Source organism: Megascapheus bottae, chromosome 3 (assembly GCF_031878675.1).
Source record: "Megascapheus bottae isolate mThoBot1 chromosome 3, mThoBot2.hap1, whole genome shotgun sequence".
Classification (NCBI taxonomy): Eukaryota; Metazoa; Chordata; class Mammalia; order Rodentia; family Geomyidae; genus Megascapheus; species Megascapheus bottae.
This window is the reverse complement of record NC_143511.1, coordinates 23,099,728-23,114,738: the sequence shown is the minus strand read 5'-3', so window position 1 is coordinate 23,114,738 and position 15,011 is coordinate 23,099,728.

The following is a 15,011-nucleotide window of genomic DNA, read 5'->3' as shown; positions in this document are numbered from 1 at the left end:
TGTAGATTTTTATTTCTGCTTATTTAAGTATTTCTCAAATATTTGATTTAGAAAACTATGTTCAAGCTTTCTATGCACAGTATATTTGAAAATTTAGCTTCAGCTAATATTTATCTTAATTCTACAATACTAACATAAGGCAGATTAACAACTAATTTTCAGTCTAGCAAAAAACAAATAGCAATGGCTGAGGCTACGACAGTAAATGACCTTATTTTCCTGCTTTTCAATAGTATGAGAAAAAGCATTCTAGTTCTTGACTTGTAATACCAATCTGCAAACAATACGGATATCTCATTTGAGGTTCTACAGATTGTTGTTATAGGAAGAAGATCCCAGGATTGGGGATTTAGCTCAGCAGAAGAGCCCTTGCCTGGCAAGTGCAAGGCTCTGAGTTTGGTTCTCAGCTCTGGGAAAAAAAGAAAGAAAGAAAAGAGAAAGAGAAGGGGGGAGAGGGAGAGAGGGAGAAGAGAGAGAGGAAGAAAAGAGAGAAAGATCCTTTTGAGGCTGGAAGCATAGGAGCATAGCCTAGTGGTAGAGTGCTCATCCAGCATGCACATAACCCTGGGTTCGAATCTTCAGTACCACATACACAGAAAACACCAGAAGTGGTGCTGTGACTCAAGTGGCAGAGTGCTAGCCTTGAGCAAAAGAAGTCCAAGGGCAGTGCCTAGGAACTGAGAGGCCTTGCCTTAAAAAACTAAGACAGGGGTCTGGGTGTCAGTGGCTCAAACCTATATCCTAGCTACTTGGGAGGCTAAGATTTGAGGATGGAGGTTCGAAGCCAGTCCAAACAGGAAAGTCCATGAGACTCATCTCCAATTAACTTCCTCCAAAAAGATGGACATAGAGCTATGGCTGAAAGTTGTAGTGCACTAGCCTTGAGCAAAATCCCCTTAGGTAAAGCACCCAGACTCCGAGCTCAAACCCCAGGATCAGCACACACACACACACACACACACACACACGCACACACACACGCACACGCACACGCACAATCAATCCAAACAAAAAATAATAGGATATTATGGTAATGATTATAGACCTGAATACTACACAGCTGTTGAAAATATTAAGCTTTAGTGCTCTAAGGAAATGTGATATAGTTAAAGACAAATAAGGGGAAAATGCAACACAGAGAAAATCTATATAAATATCTCAAGCTAGGAGGGATGTGGATTGAGCTGAGGCTCATGAATGCTACTCATATAGGCTCTCAGTTACACCCCAACCTGCATATCAGTTCATTCACAGAATCTTCACAGTAACTGTGAATGGTCAGGTGGTAAATGGTGTTTCATTTTTTTTTCTGTGTTCTTTTTCTGTGTTCTTTCTAAATTTTCTACTAATCTTACCATTTAAACCTCTCTCTCTCTCTCTCTCTCTCTCTCTCTCTCTCTCTCTCTCTCTCTCTTGTTCAAGAGGAGGCTGTTTATGTGAAGAAAAAAAAAAGTGCCACACTGCATTCAGATCCTACTTGCTGTTGCATTTGTAAGCAGACCATTTGCCAGGCCTGGAGTACACCCTTACACCCTTGGCCCTGGAGCTCAGCACAGTTTCCTCTCCCTGAACAGCATGCAGCCAGAGCAGGAACACCTCAGTGTGCTGGCCCACAGCCATTGAGTCTTCCAAAAGCCTGTGAAAAGTAGCAGAGAGGCCAATTCCCTGCTGAACAGGCAGATGGTGAAACATCCTCTTGGCTCTTGTACAGTCAGCCATATTGGTGCAGACAACTGAAAAAGGCAAGCAAGTTCTCCCAGGCCGGGCAAATAAAGAGAGTCCTCTCTCCGGGAGAACTGGGCCATGCCAGCTGGCATCTGCTGCAATGCCCCCAGCCTATTCCAAAGAAGAACAGCCAGTTAACAAGAAGAGGGCTTAAATTTGAAGGCCTGAGTATCTCTATCAGTGAAGAATTATAAAGGCCTTGGAAGACAGACAAAACACTGACAGGAAGTGACTGTCTCCCAGGAAACAATTCCCAAAGGCAGCAAAATAATAATTAATAATAATAATAAAATAAATAAAAGGAAAGGGGCCCAGATTGTGAACTCCAAACCATGGTACTTCCTGGCGCTCTCCATCCCTTTCAAGTTTCACTTCCTTCTTTGACAAAATATTGGGAGCGAGTGAGTAGACAGATGAAATGAGATGTAGGGTTACTTCCAGTAATGATCCACTTTTCAATCAATACAAATGCACTTAATACCTATGATACACAACAAGAAGGATCTAGCAAAATGCATCACTGGACCTACACTAGGACCAGCAGTTCAAACACTGAGGAATGTTCTGATCCTAACATATAGGATTGTTTACTATCACACTCTGCATTGTGCCATGAATTGAAGAGAATATTTTCACCAATGTTTAATTTTCTCTATTGCCAATCATGCCAATCACTGGGAAAGTAAGCCTTCTACATGGGAGACAGAAAAGATTTGGTAAAATTATGAATCTAAAATCATAAAGACTCCATAAGCCTGAGCTGCATCATTTCTTATATGGTTGACTTTGGAAATGTTATTGAAACCCTCCAGGCTCAGTTTATTTTTTAATTTTAAAATAAAAAGAATGATAATAATAATACCAATTTCTGAGGTATTGACATAAGGAGGAAATGGCATGTGTCTTAGTAAATCATGTCATTCCTTATTAATGCAGAAAATATAAAAATAATTTGAGAATCAGCACAAAATCCTGTAAGATTAGGTGCCAAAAAGACCTTAGAAATCATCAGAGATCAGAATAGAAATCCAACAGTTTATGAATTTTAACAAAAAGGAGCACACAAAATACCAGCTCCTTTGGGACACAGCAAAGGCAGTACTCAGAGGAAAATTTATAGCTCTGAGTGCCTACAATAACAAATTGAAAAAATCGCAAACCAACAATTTAATGTATCACCTTAAGCTCCTGGAAAAAGAGCAACAAACCAACCCTAATCCCACTAGAAGGAAGCAAATTATTAAAATCAAAGCAGAATTAAATGAATTGGAATCCAAAAAACCTATAGAAAGAATCAACAAAACAAGGAGTTGGTTCTTTGAAAGAATTAACAAAATTGACAAACCCTTAGCAAATCTTACCAAAAAAAAACAAGGGAGCATACCGAAATAAACAAAATCACAGATGAAAATGGTAATATCACGACAGAAATTACCAAGATCCAGAGTATCATGAGGGAATACTTCTCAAACCTTTACGCCAACAAATTTGAGAATCTAGAAGAAATGGATGAATTCCTAGCCAATATTAACATACCCACACTGAACCAAGAAGAACTAAAAAACAGGCCTATTTCAAGCTCTGAAATAGAAATGGCAATTAGAGAACTTCCACCTAAGAAAAGCCCAGGGCCAGATGGATTCACAGCTGAATTCTATAAGGTCTTCAAAGCAGAGCTCACACCAATACTCCTCAAGCTCTTCAACGAAATTGAAAATGAAGGTTCCTTACCAAACTCATTCTATGAAGCCAGTATAACCCTCATCCCCAAACCAGACAGAGATTCATCAAAGAAAGAGAACTATAGACCTATATCTTTGATGAACATCGATGCAAAACTTCTCAACAAAATACTGGCCAACCGTCTACAACAACTCATCAAAAAATTATACACTATGATCAACTAGGTTTCATCACAGGGAGGCAAAGCTGGTTCAACATATGCAAATCAATTAATATAATTCAACACATCAACAGGAGCAGAGACAAAAATCACATGATTGTCTCAATATATGCAGAAAAGGCAACACCCCTTTATGCTAAAAGCTCTGGAGAAACTAGGAATCCATGGAACATTCCTCAATATAATAAAGGCTGTGTATGACAAACCCACAGCTAGTATTACACTTAACAGCGAAAAGCTAAAGCCATTCCCTCTAAAATCAGGAATGAGACAAGGATGCCCACTCTCTCCACTCCTCTTTAACATAGTATTAGAATTCCTAGCCAGTGCAATAAGGCAAGAAGCAAGCATAAAGGGGATCCAAATAGGGAAAGAGGAAGAAAACTTTCCCTCTTTGCAGATGACATGATTCTGTATTTAAAGAATTCTATAGACTCTACTCCCAAGCTCCTTGAGCTAATTCAAAACTTTGGAAGGGTAGCAGGCTATAAAATTAACCCTCTAAAATCAACTGCCTTCCTCTACGCCAACAGTGAGAGGAATGAGGCAACAATCAGGAAAGCAACTCCTTTTGCAATAGCCTCAAAGAAAATAAAGTACCTAGGAATTACCTTAACTAAGAATGTAAAGGACCTTTTTGATGAAAACTTTAAAACCCTGAAAAAGGAAATTAAAGCAGAACTGAGGAAATGGAAAAACCTCCTATACTCCTGGATTGGAAGAATCAACATCGTGAAAATGATAATCTTGCCAAGGGCTATCTACAAACTCAACGCAATACCCATCAATATCCCAATGTCATTCTTTAAAGAAATAGAAGAGGCAATCCAAAATTTCATATGGAATAATAAAAGACCCCGTATAGCAAAAACACTTCTTAGCAGAAAGAACAGCACAGGAGGAATTTCAATACCAAACTTTAGACTTTATTACAGAGCTATAATTATCAAAACAGCTTGGTACTGGCACAAGAACAGGCCTGAAGACCAATGGAATAGAACTGAAGACCCAGATATTAAACCACAGATCTATGGCCACCTAATCTTTGACAAGGGAGCCAAAAAAATAGAATGGAAGAAAGCCAGCCTCTTCAACAAGTTGTGCTGGCAGAACTGGTTAAGCACATGCAGAAAACTAAAGTTGGATCCTTCTTTGTCACCCTGTACTAGAATTAACTCCAAATGGATCAAAGACCTGGAGGTAAAAGCTAACACTCTGAAAACTTTACAAGAAGGAATAGGAGATACACTAGGCCTCCTTGGCACAGGTTGAATAGGAGATACACTAGGCCTCCTTGGCACAGGTTGAAACTTTCTTAATAAGGACCAAGAATCACAACAAATCAGAGAAAGGCTGGATAAGTGGGACTGCATTGAATTGCAGAGCTTTTGTATGGCAAAGGACATAGCTAGTAAATTAGTGGGAGAAGATCTTCACCAACCATACAACAGACAAAGGGCTCATATCTAAAATATACCAATAGTTTTCTATGTATGTGGTACCGAGGAATCGAACCCGGGTCTTCGTGCATGCTAGGCAAGCACTTTAACCACCAGGCCAAACTCCCGGCCCCTGGGCCAAAGTCTTAAAGAGAGTCTTCTCTGAAGAAGAAACAAAAATGGCCTATAGACACATGAAGAAATGTTCAACATCTCTGGTAATAAAAGAAATGCAAATCCTAACAACTCTAAGATTCCACCTCATTCCAGTTAGAATGGCCATGGTCAAGAAATCTAATAACAACAGATGCCAGAGGAAATGTGGCCAGGAGGGATCACTACTACACTGTTGGTGGGAGTGCAAACTCATTCAACCACTATGGAAAGCAGTATGGCAGTTCCTCAAAAGACTAAACACAGAGCTCCCCTATGACCCAGCAATTCCACTACTTGGCATTTACCCAATCATCCAGAAACAAGGACATACTAAATCCACTATCACAACGATGTTCATTGCAGCACTATTTACCATAGCAAAGATATGGAACGAACCTAGATGCCCCTCAGTTGATGAGTGGATCAACAAGTTGTGGTATTTGTACACAATGGAATTCTATGCTGCTGTCAGAAAGAATGACATTGCCCCATTTGTTAGGAAATGGAAAGACTTAGAAAAGATCATATTAAGTAAAGTAAGCCAGACTCAAAGAAACTTAGGCTCAATGGTTTCCCTCACTTGTCATAATCAGTAGAAACCTTGGGTTCTCCTAGCAGAGATTTGCAATAGAGCAAAACCTTGATACAAAAGGCCATATAGTAGGACGCTAAAATGAAAGGATCTCTAGGATATAGAAACATAAGTCACATAATGAATGATTGTTGTTCTTAAGGTACTATGTTATCTCTCATCTCTTTTGCTGTCCCTTGGTTATCTCACTTTGTTACCTGATATATTGGATATATTTGTATTTGATTATTTGAAATTGGATAGGGAAGGGGGGAAAACAAGATGAGGGGTGGGGGTGGGGGGAGGGAAATGGGAACCAAGACATGTGAAAGGGTATCAATGTATGGGAATTAATGCACCATCTATCTGGCAAATATCATGTAACCCTTCTATTAATTACAATAAAAAATATATGAAAAAAAAAGAGTTTCAGGGACAGTGCCCAGGTCCTGAGTTCAAGCCCCAGGACCAAAAATTTAATTTAAAATAACTAGAAGAATACCAGTAACACAAAGAAATGATGAATATTTAAGAGGCTAAGCATGACCATGATTTGATCATTACAGTATGGATACAGGTATGCATACATCCTATCTCATTGACCAAAAATGGTTCATTTGTTTGTGGCAACCAAAAATAAAATCTAAAAAACATTAGAAAAAGAAAAGAAGGCAGAAAGTAAAGGAACTAAGAGCAATTAAACAAAAGAGGAGCTAACAATTTTTTTATCCCCTATGCTAGGGACATAGTTCATTGACAATAACCCTGCACATTTCTTACAGGGACCCCATTACAAGAGAAAGAGCTGAGGATGGGGGTGCCTCAAATTGCACAGCCAGGAAATGATACAGTTTAAATAGGAAGCCAGAACCAGCGGTTTCCAAACACTTCCCAGTAAGACGGCCAGTCTTGTTCCAACTCAGGGTATAGATGACATTTAATTAATAGGAGCATTTTGATGCTGACAAATAAATTAACAAGTTAATATATTTTCTACAAGATGATATAGTTATATATTTCCAAAAAGAGATCTATTTCTCTTGCAATTCACTAAAATCTATTGAAGGTCTCATTCCAAGTATTGTGCATCATGTTTTAGTCCTATGATTGGTTTCATATTTCCTTTTCATGTCTTTTAGTTTTAGTTTTAGGTTTTTGCTATTGGAGACAAGGTTTCACTTTTATAGCCAGGCTGGCCTGATATTTAATACTCTCTTGCTGCTAGAATTATAGCCATGTACCACTACCCACAGGTGATAATATGAATTTTCAGCAGCTAATATTAGACAAATATTATTGTCTCATGAGTTATGATTCTTGCATTGTTAGAAATGATAGGGGAGAAAACAAAATGAAGAAAAGATTGTATACAACAAATTGTATACACCCAATTTCTAAAACATAACTTTTCCCTAAATCCAGTCTCCTTGTAACCAATTGATTTCTCTTGTCAGGCCTTTCTGAAAATAACGATTTTTGTATCCTCCTTCACCTCCCTCCCATGGCTTCTTTTCAAAGTGTTTTTCCAGTCCACTTACAGTTCAGAACAGATGTAGATCCTGGCGGGCTCCCAGAATCTCGCTGCTAAATCATGACTCCACCATTCCCCCAGGACAAAATAGTACCGAAGTAGAAAATGACTTCAACCCACAGCAGAATCTATGCTGTTGCCAATCCAATTCCAGTCCAAGGGATTCAATCTTATTTGCAGCATTTTTTTTCTTCTTTCCTAGTTCATGTTGTGCATGTACAGCAATTCACATTTTGATGATTGATAGAGCACAGCGTAAGGCCTCTCTGTCCCAGACTGCATCGCTTTTACCATTGTCTAGTTCCCACACTTGAACAACCAAAAAAGAACAAAGACTTCAGAGAACCTGGGATCCACATAGATCAAGGTAATCCAGATCTGGTGAGTGTGCAAATGAAGATGACCTCAGAGAGAAACCCTACTGGGTACCAGTGGTTCATGTCTGTAATACTCGTCTCTCAGAAGACTGAGATTTGAGGACTGTGGTTCAAACCCAGCCCTAGTAGGAAAGTCTGTGAGACTCTTATCTCCAGTTAACCAGCCAAAGGCTGGAAATAGAAGTATGGCTAAAGTGACATAGCACTATGAGCCAAAAAGAAAAAGCTAAGCTAGGATGCTAAATCCTGAGTTCAAATCCCATTACTGGCACAAAGAGAAAAAGAGAAGTAAAGAAAGTAAGAAAGGAAGAGAGAGGCAGAGAAAGGAAGGAAAGAGAATAAGCAAAAAAAGAACAAGGAAGAGAGAGAGGAAAGGAGAGAGGGAGGGAGAAAGAGAACACATGATGGAAATTATGACTGAAGTCAGAGTACATACGCCACAAGGTGAACAGAGCACAACGTTGGCTTACTCGGGATTTCTGATGTCAGCCATATCATTTCCCCAGCACTGACAAGCACAGGAAATTGTGTTGTGTTGATAAAAAGCAGATGAGAGAAGAGACAGCTATCTGTAACTCAACCCTTTATTATAATAAAACTGCTTCAGAAAACCCCTGACTCAAATTATCACTATATCTACATCATATAGATCATGATATACATATCATAACGTACAAAAAGATCTGTAAAATATACATATGATGGGAATTACATGCTAGGTACTATGTCAAATGTTTTAGATATTTGAACTAAGTTAATCTTCATAACAATTCCACAAGATCAGTTCTATTATTATTATTAATATTATCATCATCATCACTATTAGTTCTCTTTCCTTTTGCAGACATTTTAGGGATACTGATGATGGAATCAGTTTTTGAACATACACAAACATAATCTTTTTCTAAAAGCATTCAAGGAAAAAAAAGGAAAGAAAGAAAACATCCATGGGGCGATGAATCAAGGTATTGCATTAGATTCAGGGCAGGTCCTTCCTGTCAAGAGATAGTCCACCATTGTTAGCTTGAATGTGGAGAATGATATGAAGAGTACAGTATAGGCCAATTTCGTTTACTCAGTGCTAAGTTTTAACTCAGGGCTTCATGTTCCCTCCACACATGCTGTATAAAACAAGCCATACCTCCGTGTGTAAATGCATACATGTAAGTCCTGGAAAATTATAGACATGTTATCTTAATTAATATAACCTTTATCTCACATGAAACATAGTAAGGCTAAAACACCAAGTATGCTTTCAATGACACATTCCTCTTGAACATGAAAATAGCAAATTCATCCTATTTCTATCTTAATATTGCATATATATATAATTTTTTTTTTAGTATACTTAAATAGTTGTACCAGGGAGTTTCAATTCTACATGTCAGTTTGTGAGAACAATGCGCCTTAATCAATGTCACCTCTTTTGCAATTCTTCTCCATCCACTCATCTCTTCAATTTTCCTAGTTCCATTTTCACGTATACACATTCACAAGTAGACTTCATACACGTATATATTATGACTTGGGAATGGTTTCAAGTCCCTCAAATGAAAATCAGCATTTCACTTGCGCCCCCTAGTGGTCTGGCTTAATGACTTTTTTTTTTCTTTTCCCAATTCCTCAGAAGAACAGAATTTTACCTTAGAGAACTTTATGAATAAAGGTTACCAGATTTCATGTCACACGATGGAAGGGAAAAGGAGATGTTTTATTTCCACCTTGTTGGGGGCCGGGGGGGGGAGGGAATGGAACCCAGGGTTTCCCACATAGCAAGCCAGCTAAATGCTCAATCACTGAGGCTCTAGAACTCTATTTTTCAAAGTTTTCCCAAAGTGATTTATTTTTATGACCGAAAATCTTCAGATTAAAATTCTTTATCCCCTGGAAACTTCAGAAACAAACCTTTTAGAGCCAGAGATTATCTTGTCCTGTTTTATTTTACATGGGGAATGCTGAAATCAAAGGCATGAAATGGCTTGCACTGGGGGTAAGTGGAGACCACAAAGGTCAAAGTCAAGAGCAGAGCTTCCCATGTCCCAATTCTCAAGTGAGTATGATTAATTGGAACCATGCTAAACCAATCCATGTCTGCATGCTTACTCCATAACTCACAGAAAGTTCTGCGTGTTCCCTGAACCCCACATCACCTCTGACTAAGGAGAAAGCAGGCAATGCTGCCAACAGATATTCTTTGAAGATAAATTCTTCTTCTTTTTCTTTTTAGTGCTTGGCATACCCTGAAGGTTGACTTTACGGAGGAACAGGAAAACAAGCAGAAGAAAGTTTTGTGTTCTTTCTATGGGTCAGGACATGTGAACCACAAAGTCTCTTCTCCAAGCGTCTTAGCTGAGTGACACCCTCTCCTCTAACCCCAAAGTGCTCGCTTGTCTGTCATTCACATTCAACTTATATTCTTTTGCATCTTGACATTTGAAAGTACATCTGAAACCAGGTACAGTGTTGTATGCCTCAAATTCCAGCTGTTAGGAAGGATCATTTGAATCCAGGAATTCTGGACCAACCTGAGAAACACAGAGACATCCTTGTTTCCAAAACTCAAAAGCAAAACAAATAAAACCAAACCAAAACAAAACAACAAAACCTCCCAAAACAAGCCAGGTGCTGGTGGCTCATTTCCATAACTCTAAATATTCAGGAAGTGAGATTCCCTGAGCAAAAATATTTATGAGACTCTATCTGCAAAATAGCCAGAAAAGTTTGACTGGAGGTATGGTTCACGTGCGAGTGCGTTAGCCAAACAAGTCTAGTAAGTACAATGTTTTGAGGTCAAGCCATCATTGCTGATTCATGTCTGTAATTCTATCTGCTCAAAAACCTGAGATCTGAACACTGAGGTTCAGAAGTTGCTTGAGCATGAAAGTCTGTGGGACTCTCATCTCCAATTAATTAGCAAAAATACCAGCTTTCAACAAAAAGAAAGAAAAAAATCAAGTGAGGAAAAAAGCCCTGAGTTCAAGCCTCATTAATGGCACGCGAGCACGCACATGTGCACACACACACTTACACACACACACACACACACACACACACACACACATTATTCTGAAGATGCTTTCTAAAGATGGAATAAGGAAAGAGGTAATCAGATAGACTGCCTTCTAATGTACCCCTTGGCAAAGATGGTCAGACAATCTACAGGGGAAAAAAAAGTTATGATAATACCAAAGGACTCAGATTTTGCTAGGTACTGAATGAAGAACCAAGGAAGCAGAAAAGAGTTCAGCCAGCATTATCTGCAAAACCTCATTTGTTTATCCCCACCAGAGTTGCATTGTTCTTAACATGGTTGTAGATCCTTTGTTTCTGATCTCTCTCTGTGCCCATGCCTATCTTAAGGAGAATTGAACTGGGCCGAGGTAGCTTGGCATGCTGACGCAGGAAGGTGGGAATGAGAATTTGAGGCCAGCCTGAGATATATGGTGAGAGCTATTGAAATCAAAGAGTAAGAAGCTCTGAGTTCATGAAACACCTTGCTTCCTTATAAGTCAGATCAGAGAGGAGTACATCTCTTGAGACCTTGTTAAAAAAAACTTAGTCCTCACCCCAGATCTACTGTAGCGGTATGGTATTTTAATAAGATCCCTAAGTGATTCATATGCTCATTAAGGTTTGAGAAACTGCTCTCAAGTATATATTTCAAAATACTGTAGCTGGGAGAAAAACAAAATGTTACTAGGGGAAGTTCAGATTTGATTCAATTGTATTGAAATCTAGAGTCTCATGGACAGTTCCAGGATTCAAAAGAGAACAGAATAGATTATAAGTATCTTAAGATTGAGGATTAGGTCAGAAACTGGTTTCATTCGCTTTCCAATCACACAGTTTCACATATAGTGGAACATTTTTTCCAAATGCAATTGAAGAGAACTGGATAGCAGAGTTCACGCATTATTGGCTGAAGAACATTTAAGAAACCAAAATAGGGCTGGAGGTAGAGTGGTAGAACAGCAACCATAAGCAAGAAAGCTATGCAAGAGTAGGAAGCCCTCAATTCAAACCCCAATTCCTGAAGGAAATTGTTCTCAACATGTAAGGAAATACACAGACTCCAGCAAACAATGAGTTTTCTCAAATACCCATCACTGTATCATTAAAATTTGTATTTTCCAAGCATGTTTGAGTCACAAGAATGCCTGGCCTCTAGAACTGGCATTGTTGACTATCAAGGAGCTCAATCAAAAATGCTGGTGCTCCAATGACGTTGTGTTTTTGTTTGTTTGATTGTACCTGTACTGGGACTTGAACTCAGGGCTTGATTGCTATCCATTCATGTTTTCACTCAAGGCTGATCCTCTACCATTTGACAGTTCTACCTCCAGCTTTTTGGTGGTTAAGAGATAATAAAGAGTCTCATGGACTTTGCTGTGGTCTCTGACTTCAAACCAATATTCTCAAATCTCAGCTTTGTGAGTAATTAGGATAACAGGCATGAGCTTGTAATAATCAAGAGGATTTCTCCCCACCCCCTTTCTCCTTTCTCCTTTCTCCTCCTCCTCCTTGATTTTGTGAGCAACAGTCTCCTTCCTTGGCCTACTTAACAACTATTTTTTTGGGTGGGGGACTGGGAGGGCAGTCCTAGGGTTTGAACTCAGAGCATGGGTACTATCCCAGAGCTTCTTTTTACTGCTCAAGGATAGTGCTCTACCACAGGAGCCACAGTGACACTTTGGGCTTCTTCTGAGTAGTTATTGGAGATAAGATTCTCATGGCCTTTCCTGCCCCAGCTGGCTTCAAATGACGATTCTCAGACATCAGCCTCCTGAGCAGCTAGGATTACAGGTGTGAGCCACCATGCCCCACTGCCCAAGAGCTCTCTAAGTAAAGCCCTCAGAGAAATCCCCAAGTCCTGTGACTCATCATACACTCTGCTCCAAGCACCAAGCACTATTTCTTCTCTTGCCACTCTCTAGCTGCATCTGTTGAAAATCAAGACTCAGCATAAACAGGAAACAAGTTTCTGTCAGTCTCTAGTGTTGTTTTTTTTTTTTTTTTTTCTGTGACTGTTCCTTTTCTCATAGTTGAAGTTTCTGTGATTTTCCCCTTCATTTTGGGTAATAGAAAACACTATAGTCACCCCAAATTTAAAAATATCCAGCCCCGTAGAACAGATTTTAATTTAAATTATGTCTCCCCATCCCTGCGACCCAAGGTGGGCTGTCAGCTCATGGAGGAAATGGGTGGAGGATCCTGGTCCCTCCTCCTCCTCCTTCCCTTCCTCCTCCTCCTCTTCCTTTCTTTCTCTTCTTCCCCTCCTTCTCCACTTCATTCTCCTCTTCCTCTTCCTCCTCCTCCTCCTTCTCCTTCTTCTTCCTCCTCCTCCTCTTCCTCTTATTTCTCTTTTTCCCCTCCTCCTTCTCCACTTCATTCTCCTCCTCCTCCTTCTCCTTCTTCTTCCTCCTCCTCCTCTTCCTCTTTCTCTTCTGCCCCTCCTGCTTCTCTACTTCATTCTCCTCCTCGTCCTTCTCCTCTTCCTCCTCCTCCTCCTCTTCTTTCTCTTCTTCCCCTCCTCCTTCTCCATTTCATTCTCCTCCTCTTCCTCCTCCTTCTCCTTCTTTTTCCTTCTCCTCCTCTTCCTCTTCTTTCTCTTCTTCCCCTTCTCCTCCACTTCCTTCTCCTTATTCTCCTCTCCTTCTTCCTCCTCCCCTTCTTCCTCTTCTCTCTCTTCTTCACCTCCTCCTTCTTTACCTCATTCTCCTCCTCCTCCTTCTTCACCTCATTCTCCTCCTCCTCCTTCTTCCTCCTCCTCTTCTTCCTCTTCTTTCTCTTCTTCCCTTTCTCCTCCACCTCCTTCTCCTCCTTATTCTGCTCCTCCTCCTTCTTCCTCTTCCTCTTCTTCCCCCTCCTCCTTCTACTCTCCTCCTCCTCCTCCTCCTCCTCCTCCTCCTCCTCCTCCTCCTCCTCCTCCTCCTCTTCCTCCCAGTCTACTCTGGTGTGCAAAATCTGATGAGATTCCACCAGAGGAAGGAAAAAGTAGGCTCCTACCAAGCTAAATGTAAAAGGTCAAGCTGCTCATGTGGCAGGATGGTTCTGACTACAGTTGCACACAATACCTACCATTTTGCCCGTAGACTTTTAAAGCATGGCTGACATTAGTTCACCTAGGCCCCTCATCTCCTTGGATAAATATCCCATTCTCCTTCAGGCTTCATTGAAGTTTGCTTTTTCTTGACTGGAGGCAAAAAGGTATTATCTTTTCCTCTACTCCCTTGGAAAGGTTGCAGCAATAGAAATCTTTTCTGTACTTCCAAATCTCTCAATCTATCTGTATATGGCTGATGTACTCAATAATCATGAACCAACTGTTTGGAAACCTTGCAGGAAGTGGATCTAGCCAAGAGTCTAATTTTGTAAACCTTCTTGGAGATAAGAGACTCACGAACTTTTTTTATTGTCAGGTAATGTATAGAGGGGTTACAGTTATATTTGCCAGATAGTAGGTGCATTACTTCTCACACATTGATACCCCTTCTCATGTTTTTGTCCCCATTTCCCTCTCCCCACCCCCTCCCAATCATCTTGTTTTTCCTCCCTTCCCTTTCCTATTTCAAATAAACAAATAAAACGGATATACAATATACCAGGTAACAAGGTCAGATACAGTAACAATATGAGATTAACCAAAGGGCAACAAAGGAGAAGAGAAACTACATAGTACATTAAGAAGAATATTCACACAAGATAAAGCTCTTGTTTCTATATCCTAGAGTTCATTTCATTTAGTCTCATCCTATATGACCTTATGTGCATAGGTGTTGAGCTATTATAATCCTCTGTTAGGAGAGTCCATAATTACAAATGAGGGAAACCATGAAGCCTATGTTCCTTTGGGTCTGGCTTACTTCGCTTAATATGATTTTTTCTAAGTCTTTCCATTTCCTTACAAATGGGGTGATGTCGTTCTTTCTGATGGCAGCATAGAATTCCATTGTGTATAAATACCACATCTTCTTGATCCAATCATCTACTGAGGGGCATCTGGGTTGGTTCCATATCTTTTCTATGGTAAATAGTGCTGCAATGAACATCATTGTGCTAGTGGGTTTAGTATGTCCTTGTTTCTGGATGATTGAGTAAATGCCAAGTAGTGGAGTTGCTGGGTCATGGGGAGCTCTATGTTTAGTCTTTCAAGGAATCCTCATACTGCTTTCCATAGCAGTTGAACAGAGACTCAAGAAGTTTCTTGCCCTGAGTGCTTTGAACTGTACTCCTCAGATCTAAGCCTCCTGAATATTTAGGATTATAGGCATCAGCCACCAGTGCCTGGCAGTCATTTCTGTTTATAAGC